The sequence below is a fragment of the Pseudochaenichthys georgianus genome, chromosome 3 (genome assembly GCF_902827115.2).
Source record: "Pseudochaenichthys georgianus chromosome 3, fPseGeo1.2, whole genome shotgun sequence".
Lineage (NCBI taxonomy): Eukaryota > Metazoa > Chordata > Actinopteri > Perciformes > Channichthyidae > Pseudochaenichthys > Pseudochaenichthys georgianus.
The window spans coordinates 1,139,843-1,161,995 of NC_047505.1; the positions used below are offsets into that span (position 1 = coordinate 1,139,843).

General features: G+C 43.0%; 1 long non-coding RNA gene across 1 annotated transcript; it reads left to right on the forward strand.

Annotated features, from left to right (window-relative positions):
* Positions 1 to 989: 989 nt before the first annotated feature.
* On the forward strand, positions 990 to 2,027 carry LOC117462072 (uncharacterized). The gene is made up of 4 exons (XR_004553794.2): positions 990 to 1,039; positions 1,412 to 1,531; positions 1,649 to 1,723; positions 1,950 to 2,027. It is a non-coding gene; the product is annotated as an uncharacterized lncRNA (long non-coding RNA).
* Positions 2,028 to 22,153: the final 20,126 nt, after the last annotated feature.

A 22,153-nucleotide genomic window follows, 5' to 3' on the forward strand; every position in this document is an offset into this window, starting at 1 on the left:
CATGTCATGCTTTTCTGGTTATCACCCGTCCCCTTGTGTGTTATGAAGCTTTTTCTGCATGTAAACGGTCTGCAGAGTCACAAACCCTCAAAGTACACCCTGTAGCAAGTAAAACTCTAACACAGAAAATACCTGTCTATGCTGCCCCAGAACACCTCGTTGGACATTTCTCTTTTTCCATTGTTTTCTTCCTGGGTATGGTGACGTGCCCATACCCAAATGAAACAATCCATGGAGCCGTTACGTTACGTCCGCGGAGCCGTTACGTTAAGTCTGCCTCCTCACTCAATCTTTTCTCAGCTGCAGCTCCGCCGATTTCTCCTCCCTGAGACGACGGGACGCTGCGAGGCTGTGAGTCGGTGTTTGAGTACACACACAAACTCCCAGCCAGGCTGCGGGTGTGTGTGTGTGTTCGGGCTGGTTTCGGGCTGAGTTTAGCTGTGTCTCACTGTCTCGCAGAAGGCCACTGGGCTCACAGGGAGGAGGGGGGGGGGCAGGAGCTCCAACAAGCCGTTTAGGACAGAGAGTGAATACACATACTATACAGTGAGTTTGGAAAATTGAACAGTATAAATCTATTTTAGTAGACCTCAACAATGTAATTATGATCAGTAGAAATGGCCATGACATGGGACCTTTAAACACATGGATCAAATACTTTTCTGATGTGAAATTCAGGCTTTATGACTTGCATTTACTTATTACCATTTCAGTTGGACCGGCTTGCTGCTCTGGGGCATTTTCCACTTTTGCTTTTGGGGAAAAAGAATAAGAATGGCTACACAGCAGATGTCTTCAGTAGCATACAGATGAAGCTGGATGACTGCTTGGAAGAAGATATCAAATCAGTGTATGCGAAAGTATTAAAGTGTGAGTATCTTTTACTGTATTGATGATTTCTTTGAAAGTAATTTAAAATCTGATATTGGAGCTTACATTTTTTTTAAAGATTATATTCTTTGATGTTTTCATACCGCAGTGCACTTCAGAAGGTTTCAGAATCAAAAAGGAACCATTGAAGATTGTGGGACAGATCTGGGTAAGTGTTGACATTTTTCAACTTGACCTGTTTTGTTGGACAGTTTAGGTGATGGGGAAAATTTGACTTCATGACTATTGTTTCCATGTATTGGAAGCAAGCATTTAGATTAAAGGTAATTTGCTTATTAACCAATGATGCCCTTAATTCAGTAATATTGAGCCTTGAATAAATTGGCATTTGTGTGCGCTTTACAGGAGTCTTGCCCACCACTCCTTCTTCTACTAGTATTATTATTGTGATCTAGATTTGCATTCAACTACGTATGACTATTCCACAAGTAGCATATGTGGGGCAGAAGCATGTCTAAATACATTGTAATGCACAACCATGTGTTTACCTTTAATTTGAGAATTGTTTTCTCTCCAACAGAAACTGAATTTGTGGTGCTTGATTTCTGTCCTGTGGATGGTACTGATTTGGTCGTGGAGGCTACTGATGTGGTCGAAGAGGGGGATTACAGATCCAATGCAGAGGGACAGGGAGAGCAAGGTACTTAGTGATATTGGCACTGACACAATGATTTCAAAACGTAATTATTGTAATTATTTTACTATCGTAAAATATGTATGGTCAAATTCAATTTGTTCTTGTGGCTCTGATATGTAGAATCTCAAAGCCATGATGTGGAAGTGGTGAATGGGGGAGAGCCAGCATCAACTTCTGTGGAGGAAGCTGCACAAGGTTTGTAGCGATTCATGTAAATTCAGGGCACTAATATTTGGAATGCATCTTCTTCCACATTTGCTTCAGTATTTAAGCAGTTTTCAAAATCCACTATAATAGCAATATTTCTTAATTGTTGATGACTTTCTGTATGCTCCTTTTATGACTGACACAGCATTTATATTGTTGACACTTCAACTGTACTCTAATTGTGCTCTACAAATCTGGGCCCCATATGGTGCAGGTGTCACAGAAGACAAGGAAAGCCTCTCTTTGGGAGGCACAAGGCCAGATCATGGCACAGGGAGCAAGAGGTCAAAGGTGCAGGGTGGAAAAAAATGTAGGTTTTTTAAAATAATTCTCCTGATTTCTCACATATGTTTGGGTAATGTTACCGTCTTATATGACACTGACTAATGATTTTCGACTTGATGAAGATTCGATTGTCGCAGAACATTAAAGGCAGTGAAATAGGGGTAGTGGTGGTCTAATGGATAGTGGGGTGAAGATCGGAAGGTTGTGAGTTCAAATCCCGCCTGGAACCCCACCACTAGTGTGCCCTTGAGTAAGGCACTTAGCCCTTAGTTACTTCACAAGAAAAATGACTCGACATTAACGACTGCCCGATGGCCCGGGGCCATCTAGTATTTAGCTCGGGCAATGAAGCCTCACCTGCTGGTTGCCCGATCGGGCAATCTATTATGCCAGTATCATGCAGCTCGGGGATCCAGTAATGAGTGACCCGACAGTAAAGCTAAACATATCTATAACTAGTTTAGGTAGTTTGAGAGGTAATTAAAATAGCTACGTGTGATATTCTAACCTGAAGTGTGTGTTTTGTCCCGCTCACCGCTGCATGTGATCATGCAGAGCTGCGTGTCGACTCGTATAACTGAATCAGAAGTCGCGTTAACCGAATATTTTCCGTCTATGACCGATTTTTTTAACAATGACGGACAAATCTGAAAGCAGTCCGTCATTTTGACGGATTAGAACAAACTCTGAACAGCGCCAAAGTTTCCCCGCAGCGAGGCTCCGGTGTTATGCATGCCCTCTAAAAAGGAAATCATACCGTTTCCAAACCTAACTGTGCCGTACAAATCATTGAAATTTCTGTGAGTTTTGGCTTTACGCTGTGCACACTCCCGCGAGGTGCAGCAGCCATGCATAACACGGCGCATGTGAACTGTCCCCCCCCTCGTCAGAGTTGTGTAAAGGCCGACGGGTAATTCTGGATTTTGACGGAAGTTTTACGATCCTGTCCGTCAAAATGACGGGCAGCAAAAAAGTCTAGCACAACCTCTTAACTGAATGTAATGTTTTCTACTTTTTTACATCTGGGAAGCCATTTGCCTTCATCAGATGGAAAGTGTCTTGACCAACAACTTAAGTATTTCTTAAAGCTATGCAGGGCATGCAAGCGAGCAAACACAAACAAGAACAAACAAACAAGTGAAATGAAGAATAAAATTGAAATTGTACAATATAATATTGTGGTGGTTCATTTATAATTCAGTCTAGAGAATGCACCAGACAGCATCTAAGACCTGCAAAAATCTAAATGTTCTAGGGGGAGGCCCCCCCAAACCCTTCGTGCCATTTCATGCACCCGTATTTTTCAGGGAAATCTTTATTGGGCTCAGGGCCATCTGTAAATTGGCTTAGATGGCCCACAGGGCCATCCCCCAAAATCCTTAATGTCATGCACTGGGGAGAATGTCCCTGTAATTGTTGGTCATTGTAAGTCGCTTTGGATAAAAGCGTCAGCTAAATTAAATGTAATGAAATGAAATGACACCACTATTCACCATAAGTCTTGCCAGTGTTAGTTAGTTGACAGTGTGCATTAGGATGTGGCTTTATCTCCTACATGACTGTCTGTCTGCCTAGGTATATTAAATAATACGTTGTTAAAATCCACTGAGATATTTTGCTTTTAAATTTCTAACTCTAGATTTACATTTAATCAATGATACAGCACACACTTTTGACACTTACCCTACAAAACGTTGCTCTCTCAGGTGTAGCTGTCTCAAAAAACCCTGAAACTCTGACTCTGGGAGACTTCAACAAGGATGGGAGCATGAGCTCAAAGAGACGAGGCAAAAGAAAACCTCAACATACAGGTATGTTTTGAGAATCAATTTAATTTTAATTTAACCTGAATTAGAAATATATTTGTTAAACATTTTATAATTTAACTATGCATTTATTAAACCAACACGGGTTGAGAAAGGTGGTTTAATATTTGTATATTTTTTAAAACAAAAACATGCACATAAATGATCTATCTCCATGTTCTTTGAAAGACATTGTGTCTTCTCAAAAGTGTAGTCTGACTGTGAGAACTCTTTATAATGCAGTGTAATATAGAATGTGAATTATTACAAAACCTTTTTGTAATAATTATATGGAGTTGGATATTTACCATGTGTGTTACACATATAATTGTGAAAGTGGAAAAATTGTCTTGCAAACCAGAATCAGAAATATGTTATTGGGTTACATTACAGTTGGTCCCTTTTACAATAAATACATAAATATATAAACATAGAAAAGTTAAAAGAAACATAGGAAATAAGAATTAAGTATGTGAGAATGTGGGCATTGTACTACAATATATAGCAACAAATAACAACAATACATATGGAAAAATACAGATAAGAAATATGTATATTGTAAATATATAATAGTGTAATAATAATAATAATGCTGAAAACGGGATCCCTGAGGGATTTAAATGGCCAGACCCGAAAATAAACCCATTCATTCATTCATAGCTAAGGTGTGTTACACTGACACTACAATTCCCTGTATAAAATGACATTAAAACAAAGGATGTCTTAAACAAGTCATGTGTTCAACCATTTCACTTACAATAATGACAAACTATCACCATTTTGTATTTACATAGGTACAGAATGTGAAGAATGCTCCGACAGATCCACTACAGGGTCGTTTCTTTTTTCTAAAGTCATACGACGGACAGCAGACCAAGTAAGTTTCAGCTAACAGCTCTTTATGATAGCATTTATAATCTCACATAATCTTGAATTTAATGTTAGATTTTACAAAAGCTCTTTGGAAAGTGCAAGGAATAAGTTGGTCTGAATACATTCACTTTTAACCCTTCTGGAAACTCATCACCTGGTGATACCTCAGGTGGTCACTTTTGAACCCCTGGAATAATATCTTATTATAATAATATCTGGATCTTGTGTTCCTATAGCCCTTTACTGATGCTCCACACAACTGATGTCATAACATGTTTATTTTAAATATGCATGTGTTAATTTTGGATTGCATTCTTATAGAACTGACTAGTATAATAGAGTTAGAAAATACAGGAAATTAACAAAAGGAACTAATTGCCACTTGATGTCAATATTTCAACATTGGCTTTGCTTGGAACAAACAATATAGTTTATCTTATTTGAATAGTAATGAAGCTTAGCGCAAGTTCAGACAGGAAGACCTAACACTCCGTATTGCTCGTCATGGCAATACTTGCTCCCTGCATCTAAATGACAGGGAGCGCCACTCCTCAGCTAACCTATCACGCCCCTCCATTTACAAGCCTAATTATCGCACCTGTTAATCCCTCTATATATGCTCTCCCCTGTTCTATCAGCTGTCTTCCAGGTGTCAACGCGCAAGCAGCAGCAGGGCTTCGTCCCAGCTCCAGGCATTATTCATCAGCTCCGCAGTCTGGCGGATTAAGCTACAGGCGGCGTTCCCCAGTCGGCTAGCGGTTCCAGCCGGCCGCCCCGCAAACCCGGACGCGGGAGGAAAAGACAAGGAAATCGGGCTCCACGGAAGTTCCTCCGGCTTAATGGAAACGGGCTACTTCACCCAAACAATTGATGCACGCCTTCAGTCTCTCAAGAGGGCATCACTGGCTTCAGGGCCGCTCAAATGCGGCGCTTCCGGCTTCACATCGCATGCGAAGCTTTACCCATTCTGGCTTCAAACCACAACCCCTCCTGCAGGCAGGCAGGGCTCAAGCTACATCCCATTGAAGCTACTTCCCCCTGCGCCTCACTCTAAAACAGGCGTCAGAGTAGCGCTGGCAAGAGGGGTAAGGTGAGTTCCAGGCAGTGTTGGGTGTAACGTGTTACAGTATGGAGTTTCAGTAACGTATTACTTGCATTACTAATGCAGTCGGGTAATTACTACCCATTACAATGCTCAGTAATGTTGGAGTCTACCGGACCAGGTCCGTCCTCCGCGCAGATCGTTTGGATATGGCCAGAGCGGGGTCGCCGTCCGGATCTGCCGATGACCTTTCTTAGTTCTGAGGGAAAAGGAATTGTGTCCTAGACACTATTCTCTGTTAGCTGTACAAAACTAGACTTTGCACTCCAATGGATTGTTTCTTCAAATAAGCACTTTATTACACAGTTCAACAAAGATATATCAATCCATACTATACCACAAAACGCCAGCGCCTTGGACTCCTTCTTGAGTTCCCACCGTGACAGGCTCGTCAGTGTGAGATCCCAGTTGAAGTGAGTCTCGAATTCTGAATATATCTTGTTCTTTATAGTATTTGCTGTGAAGCCCCCACCTTTGGTGCTCTCTGTGCTGCAGTCTGCCTTTTCTGCCCAGCAACACCCAGTTTTAGCTAAGGTCAGGCCAGGGCCATACTCCCTTTTTTTCTAATTACCTGTTTTAACTGGTTTTCTCACAAGACAGTTGCGCCTGGTGAAGATCAGGGCCCCACATACCGTACCATGGTGTTCTCGTCCTTGAAGATAGCAGGATGTAGCCGGCCAAACTGCTGAGGCATCTCAACAGTAAACTTTAACACGTTATTTTTCCACTCAGACAGCTCAATGTTTTTAGCGTTTCCTATAACAGGATTTACTATATCTTATATTCACAGTTACTTTTTGCCTTATTTTTATCCTTCAGTAACTAACGCAGTTTCAAGCTTCAACACAGCGTTACCTGAAATGAATGGCGCCAACTCATTTCTAATATGCAAAAGACAAACAAATGCGTCTATGATGTATTTTCGATCAGACGAGATCTCTCTCCCCGGTCTGCGTGCGAGGGGGCGGGGCAGTTTACACACACGCAGCTGCTACATGCAGCGGAGCACTCTGCGGAGGTGGCGGAGAGAACGCGCTCCGAGGTGTGGTTAAACTTTACCCGTCTCGACGTGGAGATGTTCGTTGCCAAAAGTGCAATAAGAGTTTAGCTTTTGTCTAAATATTTATCAAAAGTGCAGCACATTCAGACAGAGGAATGCACCGTTTTCGACTGTCTAGCAGATCTGTAGCCCCATCCACGAGTAACGTTTCCACGTCATGTGTCATGTATGCTAGCAGCAACACACAGAGTTCACTAAATTATACAAACATGGGTTAATGATTAGAGGTAACTGAGTATTTTATTTTGTTGGGCTAGAGTCTTTCCCACGCTGTTTTCCGGGAATAATAGTCAAAGCCGTCAGGTGCAGCATAGGCAAGACGAGAAGATTTGTCATAACTTTAACGAAAACGTCTGCTACCACCCATATCGTACATTCCTCCACATCTGCAGTCCTGCAAGGACGCTCATCCGAGGTCTGTATGCCCCAGGCGCAACCGCAGCTTTGCCAGTACCTTGCGCCAGGAACCACGTGGCAAATAATCTTTCAAACCCCCCCCCCCACCCGCATTAACGCCACACTGCTGAGGCATCTCAGCAGTAAGCTTTAACACATTACTTTTCCACTCAGACAGCTCAATGTTTTTAGCGTTTCCAGTACAGGATTTACTATATCTTATATTCACGTTACTTTTGCCTTATATGATCCTTCAATCCCCCTTTTGCCCCATTCTAATGATTGGGGCAACAAAACAACGCTATTGTTTATGTACATTTATGTCAGCTGTTTTAGGCTTCTGTCTCTCTTTCCCACATTATGCCATACGGTGGTACTGGTGGTGCTGTCGGGAAAGTGTCCATTGCTGCTGCTTCTTCTTTGCCTTCCTCAATGTCTGGGTTGTTTTCTAAGGATAGCAAGGCGAGTTGTTGGCCCAGGGGAGTAGAAGGTGCTATGGCCGTACTAATTAATTTGTCCACCATTGAGCGGATACATGGGATGCAGCAGCACCCGCACAAGGTCAAAATTGCTGCAAACACGGCCATTGATACCAATACTGAGGTGACCAGGGTTTTGTATTTACCGAACACTGACATCCATTCGTCCCATTTCGATACCAGATTGATCTTTCATGCGGGAGTTGAGGGTTTTCAGACCGTCCAGTGCTATTTGTAGAGTGCCATCTGCAGCGGTGTTGTTGGGAATGAAGGTGCAGCATTGCTCTCCGAACATTGCACATACTCCGCCTCTTTCTGCTAGGAGCATATCTAGGGCCATTCTGTTTTGATAGGCCATGAGTGATGTGGCTTTCAATTGTTCACTAACTGCCTTGAGTCCGACATGTGTGAGGTTTCCTAGGCGTTGGACATTATAATGAACGTAATTGATGCGGTCTGAGTTTTTATTGATGACACACCAGGGGCAGATGACGGATGTGAAGCCGTCCGCTACTTGATCAGCTATTTTGTAGTCACTTGGTACGCCCCGTGGTACCCCTATTGCGTCTATGTACGTTGGATCTGGGTCAATCATGGCTTCGCGTTTGACTCTGTTCGTAGTATGATAGGGGTATTGTTCTGCCAGGTTTGTTATGTCCCCTACTTTTAATTTGTAGGTTTTCACTGGTAGAAGCAAAGTGACCAGTGCACATAGACCACTGGCATTATATGGGACGCGATCGTGGAGTTGGTTGCCACCGCAGTGGAACCATATGTCTACTCGGATTACACCACATCCAGGTGTAGTTGGTGTCACTATGTGGTCGCAGAGAGTTCTGTTGAACCCCCCAGTGTTTCAGATTGTGGTGTTGAAACGGGTGTAATTCAACCTCGGAACTTTTGCAAAGAATAAGGGCTTTTTTAATTCCGCGTTGGCTAAAGGGAAGTAAACGTCGTATTGTGTTGAGGGTTGTCTGTCCCCATTATTTCAGTGGCACACATTGGTTCTACCGGGGCAGGAATTATGTGGAGCAGGGGTCTGGCTCCCATACAAACGAGGCAGTCATCGCCTGTGTCTAGCGCGGCTTGTTGTGCCATCAGTAACCAGTTGTTGCTGTTTGCTGAGTGTCCCGAGATTCCAGTTGCTGCTTGGAACTCTTGATCAGTTGTCCATTCCTTAGTGGAGTGGATCACCACCCCCTTTTGGACGGATACTATGTCAGATTGTGGTCTTTTAATGCGACTGGACATGCATACGTATACAGAGAAATGGGGGCTTGGCGATGTCTTGGGCCATAGATAAAAGGATGCGCAAGGGGGTTCATTTTTCTTGGGTTGGGGTACCCCCGTTAAGTCTAACTGTACTATGAGGCCAGATGAGGATTTTGCTAGATGTACTCTTTGCCTTACTTTTTTTCGCTGTTCCTGTTGACGATGAACTCCAATCCGCCCCTGTCTCTCCCACCATGTCGGTCCACGCTCGACCATAGCTATATCTTTCATTGGGATCGCCTTTTCCGAACCAAAAGTCTAGCGTCATGTACCATTGGTATTTGTTTCCCCACGACCCTCCTTTTCGGTTGCGTTCGTTTGACAAACTGGTGTACGGGATGAGGGTAGTGGTGCTTGAGTCCGAGGGTATGCAAAGTGTCAGCGAGATGTGTCTTAATGCATCTTTCTGGTTACATTGGGTGAAATTTGCCATATCTACTGTACCGGCTACATTGCGGACGTGTCTAGTTAGGCTGTTTTTTGGAGGAGAAAAGGTATCTTGTGTAGTTTCATTTTGTGGGGAATTTGGATTATTACTTTGGTCAATGATTTGTCTCCCCCTTTCACCCACTATGATAATGATTATTCCAACAATGATGAAAAAACAAAGTGTTAAGGCCAAGCAATAGAGGTGTTGGTTAGGTCCTGAGTTCTTCTTCATCTTCGTTTTTCTTGTAAAAGTTCTTTGGTGTATCAGTGTAGGTGAGTGTCTCTTGTGTGGTGTGTGTATGTGATGCGTGTGGTGTACCGCCTACTTTGGGGGAGCGGTCCCTTGTTGTGCCTCCTCGCCGGCTGTTATCTCCTGGGCTGCCGTTGGTTCTCCTGTTGTCTCCTCCTCCTCGGAAGTTGAGTCGATGTCCACACTTGGGGGTTGGGGGGCTTCGGTTGTTTGCCTGATGTTCAGTTGGCCTAGGTCCTGGATGGTGTCAGCGAGGGTCCTGGTAGGTGCTGGTGCTTCCACACACCTGCTCCAGTGGTACCACGTGTCTCCTTTTCCGTCTACTCTGACTGCATGATCTGTTCGCTGGGTTACCTTGAGTGGTTCAGAGAACCTTGGAGCACACCACTTGGGTTTGATCGTCTTCAGGCGGACGTCTTCAGGCGGACGTCCTCAGCGTCCCTGCTGCCCTCAGCTTCCTCTGTGTGTCCTTTGGCTCAGGCTGCTGTGGACTCGTCCGCGAACTCTGCAACGAGGCATTTTAGTTGTTTATAGTAGGCCTGGTGCCCCATTTTGTCATACAGTTCCTTTTGAAACCGTGGCTCCCGCCCCTGGGCCTGGGAACTGGTGCCCATGAGTCATCTCATATGGAGTGAACCCAGTGGTCCTGCAAATGGAACTCCTGATAGCCAATAGGGCGAGAGGTAGTGCCTCCAACCATGTCATTCCTGTTTCTTCCATCGCCTTTGCTAGTTTCTGTTTTAGATTTAAGTTCATTCTCTCAACCTTTCCCTGTGATTGTGGATGATACACTGCTCCAAATCTGTGGGTTAGCCCAAGAGAGGCTTCCACCACCGAAGTGGCTGCCATTGTCACTGCGAATCTTTTTGGGGAACCCGTGTCTTGGAATGTAGGTTTGTACCAGGAAGTTGATTACAGACTGGCTGTCTTCTTTTGCACAGTGGATGGCTTCTGGCCACCCTGTGTAGGCATCCACAACCATGAGTATGTACCTCTTTCCCCTATGTCTGTCTATCATGTCTGTATAGTCTATGACTATCTCCTCCCCTGCCATTGTTACTGCAGGAAACTTTCCCTCATGTGGTTTGATGGTTGCCCTCACATTGTAGCGTCCACAAAAACTGCATTCTTCAAGATGATTGGCTATTAAATCTGGTAGGTAAGGGTGCCACCAATGGGTCAGGGCCCTAACCATTTGGTTCTTTCCTACGTGTGCCATTGAGTGTGCTTCCTTCATCATAGCTCTTACCCACCCTGGTGGGATCACTGGCCTCCCGTCTGGCGAGTACCAAATGTCATTTGCTCCCTTTCTTGCCCCTTTGTTTCTCCAGGCCGTTAGTTCTTGCGGGGAAGCTTTAGATTGTTCTTTAGCCAACTCCTCATCTGTTCTGGCTTCTAGTATTCCTTCTTGGGGAGCCCGTACAACCATTTGTGAGAATGTGGCTTCGTATCCGGCGGCCAGATCGGCGGCATTGTTTCCATCGGTTAGGTACCCTGTGGTTTTGGAGTGTCCTTTGCATTTGATTACAGCTACTCTGTTGGGCTTCATGATAGCCTCCTCTAACGCCTTGATTTCGAGATAGTGTTTCACTGGTGTTCCTGTACTAGTTATGAATCCTGCCCTGAGCCATATTTTTAGGTCGTGGTGCACTACCCCGTGTACGTATGCTGAGTCTGTGTACACATTGATGTCTTGATCTATCCCTTGGTTCAAAGCGGCGATTACGCCCTTTAGTTCAGCTAGTTGAGCTGACACTTTTCCTTTGATGGGGGAGCAATCAATGTTTTCAAAAAGTCCTGTCTCATTACTTCGTCCTACCACAGCGTAGGCCCCTTTTAGGCCGTCCTGTGGGTGTCTGTAACAACATCCGTCAGTGAACATGTCTCTTGCCCCTGTTACTGGCGTTTCCTGCATGTCTGGGCGTAGTTTTACATCCTGCACTACTTTTTCCTCACACCTGTGTGGGACTCCTTCTCCTGGTAAGTAGTCTGCCATGTTGGTGCCTTCATGTGTGTAGGTTATGTGTGGCTGTGTCAGAGACTTTTCTAACCTGGTCTGTCTTGCTGATGTCATGGTGAAGGCCGCTGAGTTGACTAGAGCTACAATGCTATGGCCTGTGAGCACTGTGAGTGGGTGTCTCATCACTATGTGTTGGATTTTCCTTAGTACTCTAGCCACTCCAGCTGCATGTCTGATGCATGGGGGTTATTTTGCCTCTGCTGCATCTAGTGCTACGCTAGCATACAGCAAAAAAATTCTGCCTGGACTCTGATCCCCCTTTTTCTGGGCAAGTACGCCGTTTATGGTGTTTTCTTTTTCAGAAACATCCACGAAGAAGGGGTGTTGATAGTCTGCTGATGACAGGGCGCAGACCGTTGACATGTCCTGCTTGCTAACCAAGAATATTAAACTTTAATCTTTTCAGCATTCCAGACCATCATTTAAACAAGCAGCCTCTTATCTAAACACTAAGCATTAAGGTTTCTACACCACCCCCTGGGAAACTCTTGCACAATTATGCTGTAAAATCATTGCATCATTCCTCCAGAACCATCTGAGACAAGCATGTCTCAAGATCTTGTCATAATGAGCACAGTCAATGATGCAGCTGTAGTCAGTGGCTTGGCAGACACACGTTGTCCTCTGTACAGCAGAAATCCCCCAAAACCGCAGTACCTCTTCACACCACTGTTGCCTTGACAACGAGGCACAAGCATAATGTCAATATCTCCTATGCGTTCTTTGCACACTTCTTCTGTTTGCAGTGAGCAACTCTTCACCAACACACTGATTCAGAGAACCCAAAATGTGGTGCAGAACTATCCAATGCTGTTGTAATCACATCCAGCCACTGAGAAAAACTCAATTTCAATCTCTCTCCCAACGGGTTGCAAAATAAAACGGCTGAGGTCAGGAATGCTGAAACATGTGAGTGTTAAAACAAACTAATGATAGTAGTCTGCCTATTCTTTATTACTTCAGTTCTAAGTTAATTAGACATCCTCCTTAACCACTATACTAATCTGTTATCTACTTGGTTAATTATATTCATTTTCAAATTGTTTAGCTAAGTTGTGTTACAAGCATGGTGAGGTTACAGAATACACAAATAACTGTATTCAATCCGCGCCGTATTTGAAAGCTGTAATGAATTAAAATCAATGTTTAAGGACGTAATATAAGTTAAATATATTGTTAATCTAATTACTGTTTTATTGTGAAGACATCTCTGGTGAACAGCGGCCTGTGGCTTTTATTTTGAAAGGCCGTTCTGGAAATATACTCCGTAATGTGAACAGTGAGTTTGACTTCTATAAACACGGAAAGTTACGATAACAATCGTTTTAATGCATTAAATAAAGTCATGAAAGAGACAAGGAGGGGAAAAGGCGTGTGGAAGTAAGCAATGAACTGAAAATGCCACCAATCCTCTGTGTTAACGTGAACCACTTTTTACTTTCCCTTAACGTTACTGTATGTAATATAATTTAGTACAATCCTTAGTTAATGACAAATACCATGACATTCACAATGTAATGCAATGGTACCAATCAGTTCTCAAAACCACAAAGTGACGTAACTGTATCCTACAAAAACTATGCTAAAAACAGCAAATTATAGTTTCTTATTTATTTCAATATCTACTACTTCAGCTCCCACATTGATCTATTAATTCTCAATGTTATTCACTCCAACTTCAGACCACTCGATTATTCACTCCTTGTTTTAAATTCAATGGTCTTTCTTCATGCATTTAAGAAGAGAGCAAACAGGAGAGAGAAAAAATAAGGAGGGGGGTGTGGGTACTCTCACAGACACCCCGGCTGGAACAGGCATTCCAGGAGGAGGGGGGCTTCCTTGAAACAAGAATGACTTCGTATCTATTTATCTGACTAGGTTAATATGTGTTCACTTGTATTTATTAATACACTGGACAAATCTTGTCGTTACTCTTAATGTCCTTCTTCTTATTTATTTGAATGTCCGTGGAGCAACACAGAATATTGAAGAACAGAGGGCAGCTGACCACAAATGAGCTTCCCCTGTTATATAAACATTAATAGATTCCTTCTGACTGACCAGCGTTCAAAAACCCTCCTGCTTATCACTTAGGCTACTACTTTTTGTTTTATTCATAACCTAAAAATACAATTGTGATGAATAGCTTGCTCTTTTTCTGATTGAAACAAAGAGTACTCTTGTACAGAATCCGAAAGTACAAATACTGTCTCCGGCTGGAGCTCTCAGCCTTTTCAAGAGAAGGGGGGCTTCTTTCAACAACTAACAACAAACTATTGGTATACCAAAACATTTACCAACATATAACAAGGTCTTTACGAATCAACAATGCCAACCAACAGACAGAACAATCAACAAACAGATCAATACTACTCCTTTAATTTCCCAGGGAAGGTTTCACACAAATTATTAATTTCTCAGGGAAGGTTTCCCACAAACTATTCTTTCTCAAACAATCAAACATTGTACACAGATATATTAGTATCAAACATTGGCCCCAAAAAGAACCTTGAAAAGGACATGTGTGTGCGTTTGGTAAAGAGGAAGTGTGTGTATGTGTGTCAGGGTATCTGGGAAAGTGTGTGTGTCAGGGTGTCTGGGAAAGTGTATGTAAGAAGGTTTATATATATATATATATATATATATATAGGATTACTTAAAAACAGTCCCAAATAATACATATACAGTTCAAGATAATACCTGTTTACTTTAATACAGTTTAGAACAATATCTGTTTGCTTTAATCCCTTTTTCCCATTTTTTGTGATCCTTTTTCTCAACTTCCTTTTGTCCTTTTTCCACCCATTCTTTCCAAACCTCGCGACGTACATCTGGGATTTTGAAGCCTAGCGCTTCTTCTCTCGCAAATTCGCCTTCCATTTTCTACTTTTCCTTACCTTTCTTTCTTAGATTGTCTGGTTGCTAGCGTCTTTTGCTAGTCTTCTACCTTTCCTTAGATACTAGGGCCTCGCCTTAGTTTTACACTGTGCTATGGCTACTGGTACTGCGACCAGTTTGACACCTTTCCTTAGATACTAGGGTCTCGCCTTAGTTTTACACTGTGCTATGGCTACTGGTACTGCTACCAGTTTGACACCTTTCCTTAGATACTAGGGTCTCGCCTTAGTTTTACACTGTGCTATGGCTACTGGTACAGCGACCAGGTTGACACCTTCCCTTTGGACCGCGGCGGATCCTCATAAATTACGGGTTTCACCCGCTTCTCACCACAGATTTGTTTATGCCCTTGTTGATCTCTTTAGTGCACACAATTTTATTTACGTTTTATCTTTACTTTTTAGCTGAGACAATTATTTCTGCCATTTTCACACAATCCTAAAATGTAGTGGTATTTCAAACATCTATTTGTTGTAACAGGCAGATGCTTACCTTGATTCTAAATTACCCGGGTTTTTGATTGTGTGAGATGGTTTCTTGTAAAAGCCGTAAACTCAATGTTTTTTGGTGTCCTCTCAGAAAGTCATCGGTGTCCAGACTACCCGCTCTAGACCATCACGTCGGGGTCACCAAGCTGTTGGAGTCTACCGGACCAGGTCCGTCCTCCGCGCAGATCGTTTGGATATGGCCAGAGCGGGGTCGCCGTCCGGATCCGCCGATGACCTTTCTTAGTTCTGAGGGAAAAGGAATTGTGTCCTTCGACACTATTCTCTGTTAGCTGTACAAAAACTAGACTTTGCACTCCAATGGATTGTTTCTTCAAATAAGCACTTTATTACACAGTTCAACAAAGATATATCAATCTGATACTATACCACAAAGCGCTTTGGACTCCTTCTTGAGTTCTCACCGTGACAAGCTCGTCAGTGTAAGATCCCAGTTGAAGTGAGCCCCGAATCCTGAATATATCTTGTTCTTTATAGTCTTTGCTGTGAAGCCCCTACCTTTGGTGCTCTCTCTTACTGTAATCTGCCTTTTCTGCCCAGCAACACCCAGATTTAGCCAAGGTCAGGGCCAGGGCCCTACTCCCTCTTCCTAATTTTGATGTGTTCTTTATTACCTGCTTTAACTGGTTTTTGCTCACAAGACAGTTGCGCCTTTTGAAGGTCGGGGCCACACATACTCGTAACATGGTGTTCTAGTCCTTGAAGATAACAGGATGTAGCCGGCCAACTGCTGAGGCATCTCAGCAGTAAGCTTTAACACATTACTTTCCCACTCAGACAGCTCAATGTTTTTAGCGTTTCCAGTACAGGATTTACTATACCTTATATCTCTTCCCTGGTATTTATACATTTTAGTGGTAGTGTTCATCTGTGCATGTTTAACCCTGCATCGCAGGTCATCGACCATCGTGTCGGCAATGTTTAGTGGTAGTGTTCACGTAAGCCCGGTGCTGATTCCGGCCGTCGACTTCCGAGTCAGCATCTTATGATTTACAGTAAGCCCGGCAGAGATTCCGGCCGTTGTTTAGTGGTAGTGTTCTCGTAAGTCCGGCGCTGATTCCGGCCGTCGACCTTCGGGTCAGCATCTTATGATGTACAGTAAGCCCGGCAGTGATTCCGGCCGATTGTTTAATCCACATGTTAATCTCTCATTTCATCCATAGATCACCGCAGTCAGCCCACAAGACGTTCCGGAACCTCTGCCCAGGAGCCAGCGCTCAACCCGTCAGGATTCCTCCCCTGCATCTCCTCTCTCTCTCTTAAATAGAAGCCCCCTAGGAAAGCACCTCGAATCAGCCAGGTTTTATGAGGAAGGGCTTAGCGCGTCCACCCTCAAAACATATGATTTCGCTTGGAGAACGTTTGTGACGTTTTGCTTTTCCGTAGGCATCACACTTAAACCTGTTCTCATCTCCACCGTGTGTGCCTTCATGTGCTACTGCACCACTGATCGCCACCTCAAACCCCAATACATCCGGGTCCTCTTAGCAGGAGTTCAGTTTAACGTTCGCTGTTCCGATCCCGGCTTTCCCAGCCTGTTCGCAAGCCAGTCAGTCTAACTCATCCGCAAAGGTCTCATTAAAACTTTTCCCCCCGTCTTAGACCGGAGACGCCCTATTACACTCTCCACTTTACGCCTCATGCTCTCCAAACTTAGAAGTGGGTTTCTCCCCTTATATAGATGCACTACTCGATGCTCTATTTCTCCTAGCTTTTATGCCTTTCTCAGACCAGGCGAATTTACCACAGCTTCCCTTACTTTCGATTCCAATCGAGACGTCAGCTTTTCAGACATATCCTTTCACGCTAGCCACTTTAGTTTATATCTTAAACACTCCAAATGCGGCGGCGCCTGCTCCGTCATCGCCGCCCGCATCGACTCCCAGTTCTGCCCTTATAAGGCCATGATCAAATTCCTACAGCTTAGACCTACCTCTAATCCTCTCTCACCATTATTCCTTATCTCAGGGAATTTTCCTTTAACGCAACGTTAGTTCAATGTCTATTTAAAACAAGTCATCATTAAATCCTTTAGAATAGGCGCAGCTACTTCCGCTGCTAATCAAGGTGTCTCATCCTCATCCCTGCAACAACTCGGACGGTGGTCCTCCTCCGCTTTCTCATCCTACATTCGCCCTGACCTCAATGCCGTGCTGGCTATCCAAAGGTCTCTCCAACCTTAACAAATTGGTACGTATGCATATAACTGGTGGTGGTTCTTAGTATGTCAGCACGTATGTCGCCCCGCGGCTCATGTTTATTTCTGCATATCTAAACCTGTATATCCAGGCTGTAAAACCTTCGGGTCTGTATAACGTGTCCCTGCTAAGGCAGGTTGCCCCGCACGTTCGGGAAGCCTCGCACGTTCCGGGGGCCCCGCTGGTCGGGTCGCCCGGTGCGTCCGGGTAGCCCTGTTCGCCCGGGATGCCCCGTACGTCCGGGACGCCCTGTACGGCCAGGATGCCCTGTACGTCCGGGACGCCCTGTACGGCCAGGATGCCCTGTATGTCCAGGACGCCCCGTACGTCCGGGACGCCCTGTATGTCCAGGATGCCCCGTATGTCCGGGACGCCCTGTACGTTCAGGATGCCCCGTACGTCCGGGAAGCCCCGTATGTCCGGGTCGTGAAACCTCCGGTCCGTATAATGTTTCCCTGCTAAAGTCAGGTTGACCCGCACGTTCGGGAAGCCCTGCACGTTCCGAGCGCCCCGCACGTCGGGTCGCCCGGTGCGTCCGGGATGCCCCGTACGTCCGGGACGCCCCGTACGTCCGGGATGCCCTGTATGTCCGGGATGCCCCGTACGTCCGGGACGCCCTGTACGTCCGGGATGCCCCCTCCGGGATGCCCCCTCCGGGATGCCCCGTACGTCCGGGAAGCCCTGTACGTCCAGGAAGGATGCCCGGGAGGCATCAGTCGTTTAAATTCTCACATGTATTAACCTCTCCTTTCCATCCATAGATTCCACTGCATCCCACAAGGTAAGATTCTTCACATTCAGTACTTCATACTTCATTCTTTTGGGGGTTCATCGGAAACGGTTCTTCCCTTCCCGATTGATATCCTACAAAACCTGGGCCTAATCGCCAAAACAACATTTCATTCACTTGTTATAAACTGTCATCATTATGTTTCATTTATATAATGTGACCGATAATAAATATGTATTCCATACATCACGTCTCTCCTGATTGAACTATGATGTACACAACAATTTGTCCACTGGGCTTGTGGCCTAGGCAAAAGCAATTGCGTTCACAATGCTTAAAAAATAATGAATTTAAGTCTTGATAAAAATGAAATTGCCTATATGACTGGTAAGTCAACATGTACACTGTTACAATTCCGGTTCAGGTACCAAAAGGTTGCCAGTTTTCCTCCAAACAAATTACATACATATGCTGAAAAAACACATGATGTTAATATGTTTCTGTTTCAGCAGATTGTTCATTTTTACACATTGTGAATGAATGGTGCTGTTGTCAATATATTGCTTTTTAAAATCAACATGCATACATTTGATGTAAATGTGTGGTAACTTGTGGCAGTTTTAAAACAACATATCTTGCACTAGGTCAACAATCACCCATACAATGTGTTGTATTACAGGTACTTCTTCAGTGGCGTCCCTGCAGAGCATGGTAAATATCCAATAATATTCTACCTACATTTGTGGTGAGAGAAAAACATTGTTAAACAATCAGCATTTCTAACCCAAAATGAATGGTGTTGGACTGGTTACCATTATAGATCTGGCTTCCTTGTATAGGCTTGTCACCTCAACAATGTATAGATGAAGCAGATGTCTAATTTTACAATGGAGCACAGTTTACAGAATACAAAACAAATGCTTCATCCGAAAAAGCTTTCCAGCGCGCTTCCCTTTACTGGCAGGAGTACTCTGTATTTCCACTGTTGAAATGCATTTGTTAAAACTCTTAACGATGTAGATTTATTCTTTGCACCAGTAAAATGTGGTATGACAGCAATTCAAATAGATGTATTTATAGTTATTCCTTCTGAGATATTTGGATGATGCTGTGCTCTTTTTAAAAAGACAGATTTTCCAAGCCCATTGATGGGCTTGATGTTATTAGGCTGTTAACGCAAAGTAAGAAGATAACATTAGTGTTTTTTTGTATTTGTGTCTTATCCCTTAAACCAGTGGAACACGATGGAAGAATACATGGGAGCCCATCTCAAGCCTTGAATCAGCAACTGAGGTAAATGAATATCTTGAAGAATAAGCCCTCTAGCAATAGGGAAAGTCAGTATTCTGTGTTTAGGGAGCCAGCGGATTCGGAGACAGATCATCAAATATATTAAAGAGTCAAAAGTGTCTCTAAAGTTTGTGATGTCAACGTTTTCAGATATACTATCTGAACATATAGGTAACATTTTTGGTCAACAAAAATCTGAATGTGTTACCCTGTCTAAATACTATTGAACTACTACTTTTGCAAATAGGCCTACCTATCAACATTTAGTATGTGGTAAAGAAGGATGAAAAAGAAGGCAAAACAACAAATTCCTCATGTCACAGAACATGATGAAAGCCAGACTATTCAGATGCATAACTTTGTATCCATAAAGTATACCATACTAATTTAGCTGTTCATGAAAAAAGTACTTAAAATACCTTTGCAATGTTGACATAATATACATAATATTACCTACAGTACCCAGTGATTATATCTTCAAGTATCTCAAACCAAGGCAGACATACAAGTCAATTGGATACATTAATCATTCCTCTGACTTCTTGAATAGTGATGAAATGCTGACAAATGTTTTGGAATAGTTAACACCATATAGAATGCTTAAGTGTCTGTTTTTGTTGTTCCACAGATACATCCATGATGAGCCCTTTTGAACACCACCCCTCGTCCAAGACCTTTTCGGTTCTGCTCGGTTATTCTGTATTCATGTTTTATATTTTCCATTTATTTGAATAAATGACTGAATAAAAGCACACTGTTTGATTATGTATTTGTTTTTATCTTCTGTCAGAATAAGTATTGCTATTGTTTTACATAGTATATCCTTTAACAGCCAGAATTATTTCTCGAAAATGGTGAAGGTTTGTTTAAGAGAAGGCTGTTTCTTTAATGAGAGTTCACATTTATGCTACATTGAAGGGTGGAATTGACTACACATCTTCAGAAACATAATTTGCTTCAGATATAACTCATAGCAATATGTTAACCATTAAAAAAAGCCAACTGCATTAGTTAACAAACTCTAGGTAAAGTATTTTCCTTCAGTAATGAAGATGTAATTCCAATGTAGACACACCTGGGGTCGCTGTTCAGACTGTTAGGCTGAGCCATGCATTGTCTGGACCGTAAAAGTGACGAAGAAGACAGTGAAGTGACGTACTTCCGGTTGAAAATGAAAAATATTCCCAGTGCAAAATCAAATCGCTAAATAAAAATAAAAAACACTGGCATGTAATGGTTTTGAATAAGCCACAGTGCCTTAATGTACCAGCGAAAGAGGCTGTTTGGATGATAACAATTTAAAAGTTTGTAGTTAAATTTATGACATGAAACGACTACAAACAATATGGTGGTTATTTACCCATTAACCAGCATAATAACGGATTTGGTAAACTGAACAGTGAGCCGCCAGCCCGAAAATAAGTTTGCTCCAAAATGATATTAACAAATTACTATAATCATTATAAGCAAGACAATAAATGGCAAATATATAGAACATAAACGTTACTGAGAGAAAATAGGTTTCTAGAAGATATGTAGAACTTGAACGTTTTTGAGATACGTTCAAAACAAACCTAACGTGGGTGAGAATGCAGCATGAAACGACTACAAACAATATTGTGATTATTTACCCATTAACCAGCATAATAATGGATTTGGTAAACGTAACAGTGAGCCGCCAGCCCGAAAATAAGTTTGCTCTAAAATGATATTAATACATTTCTATTATCATTATTATAAGCAAGACAATAAATGGCAAAGATATGTGGGAGAAGATATGTAGAAAATAAACGTATTTGAGTTACGTTCATAATGAACGTAACGTGGGAGAAAATACGTTTCTTGCTAAACGTATTTGAGAATGCAGTTTAGTTCTGTGGGAACGTAATTTTTAGGAGACAGGGTTGGACAGGCAGGTAGGCCATCCAGTTATTTTAGCCGGGCTCATTACGCAGACGTGCGCGCCTCTGTTACTACCTCGTAGTAACACAATGGCGACCGGCGGCACACCTGCGGCTGTACCGCTTGTAATTAGGTTCAACTACAAAAACTTCGAACAAAACGCCGGCGGCACCAACAAAAGGAGCGCACACTGCAAAGTCTGCAATATCAAAATCAAGGATGCTGGCGCAACAACGTCGAATTTCATCAGGCACTTGAAAACTCACCCGGAGAGGTCAGTCACATTAACGCATGGACAGTTAGCAAACATGTTTAGCTCAGCATCAGCTGTGTGATGCTAACTTAGCTTGCTACCAGCTTTGTAACTGAATATTTGAAAACATTAGTGAATTGCTTGTCACACTTGTTTGAGTTGAGTGGCGTTGACATCCAACTCTTGACATGACATAAAAAAGGTCGGTAACGTTAATCATTACCCGCTTTTAAGTACTTTTAACAGTTTCCCTGCGGGGGATTAATAAAGTATTTGTGATACTGATTTCTGATTCTGAAGTGTTTTGCTTATAAGTTGTTTGCATTTAGCTAAAGTGTGATGTTTTTCCTCATTGCAATAGCCTGTTTAAAGTGATCATATAACAAACAACTAGTCAGTACTGATACTGTATGCTAATAGATATAGGAGTGATAATAACACAGTAAATGCTTTGAATTTCTTAGATATAGCTGTGCAGTATTCTGAACAGACTGGATAGCAGCAGACAATAGAAGGCTTATTACAACCAGAAGAGACATGAGACTTGACTTGGACTCGTGACCAAAGACTTGAGACTTGACTTGGACTTGCAAAAAAAGACTTGCGAACATCTCTGCACCCAACCAACGACAGCCTGGTCTTTTCAGTGATGGGCAAAGACATCTCAACT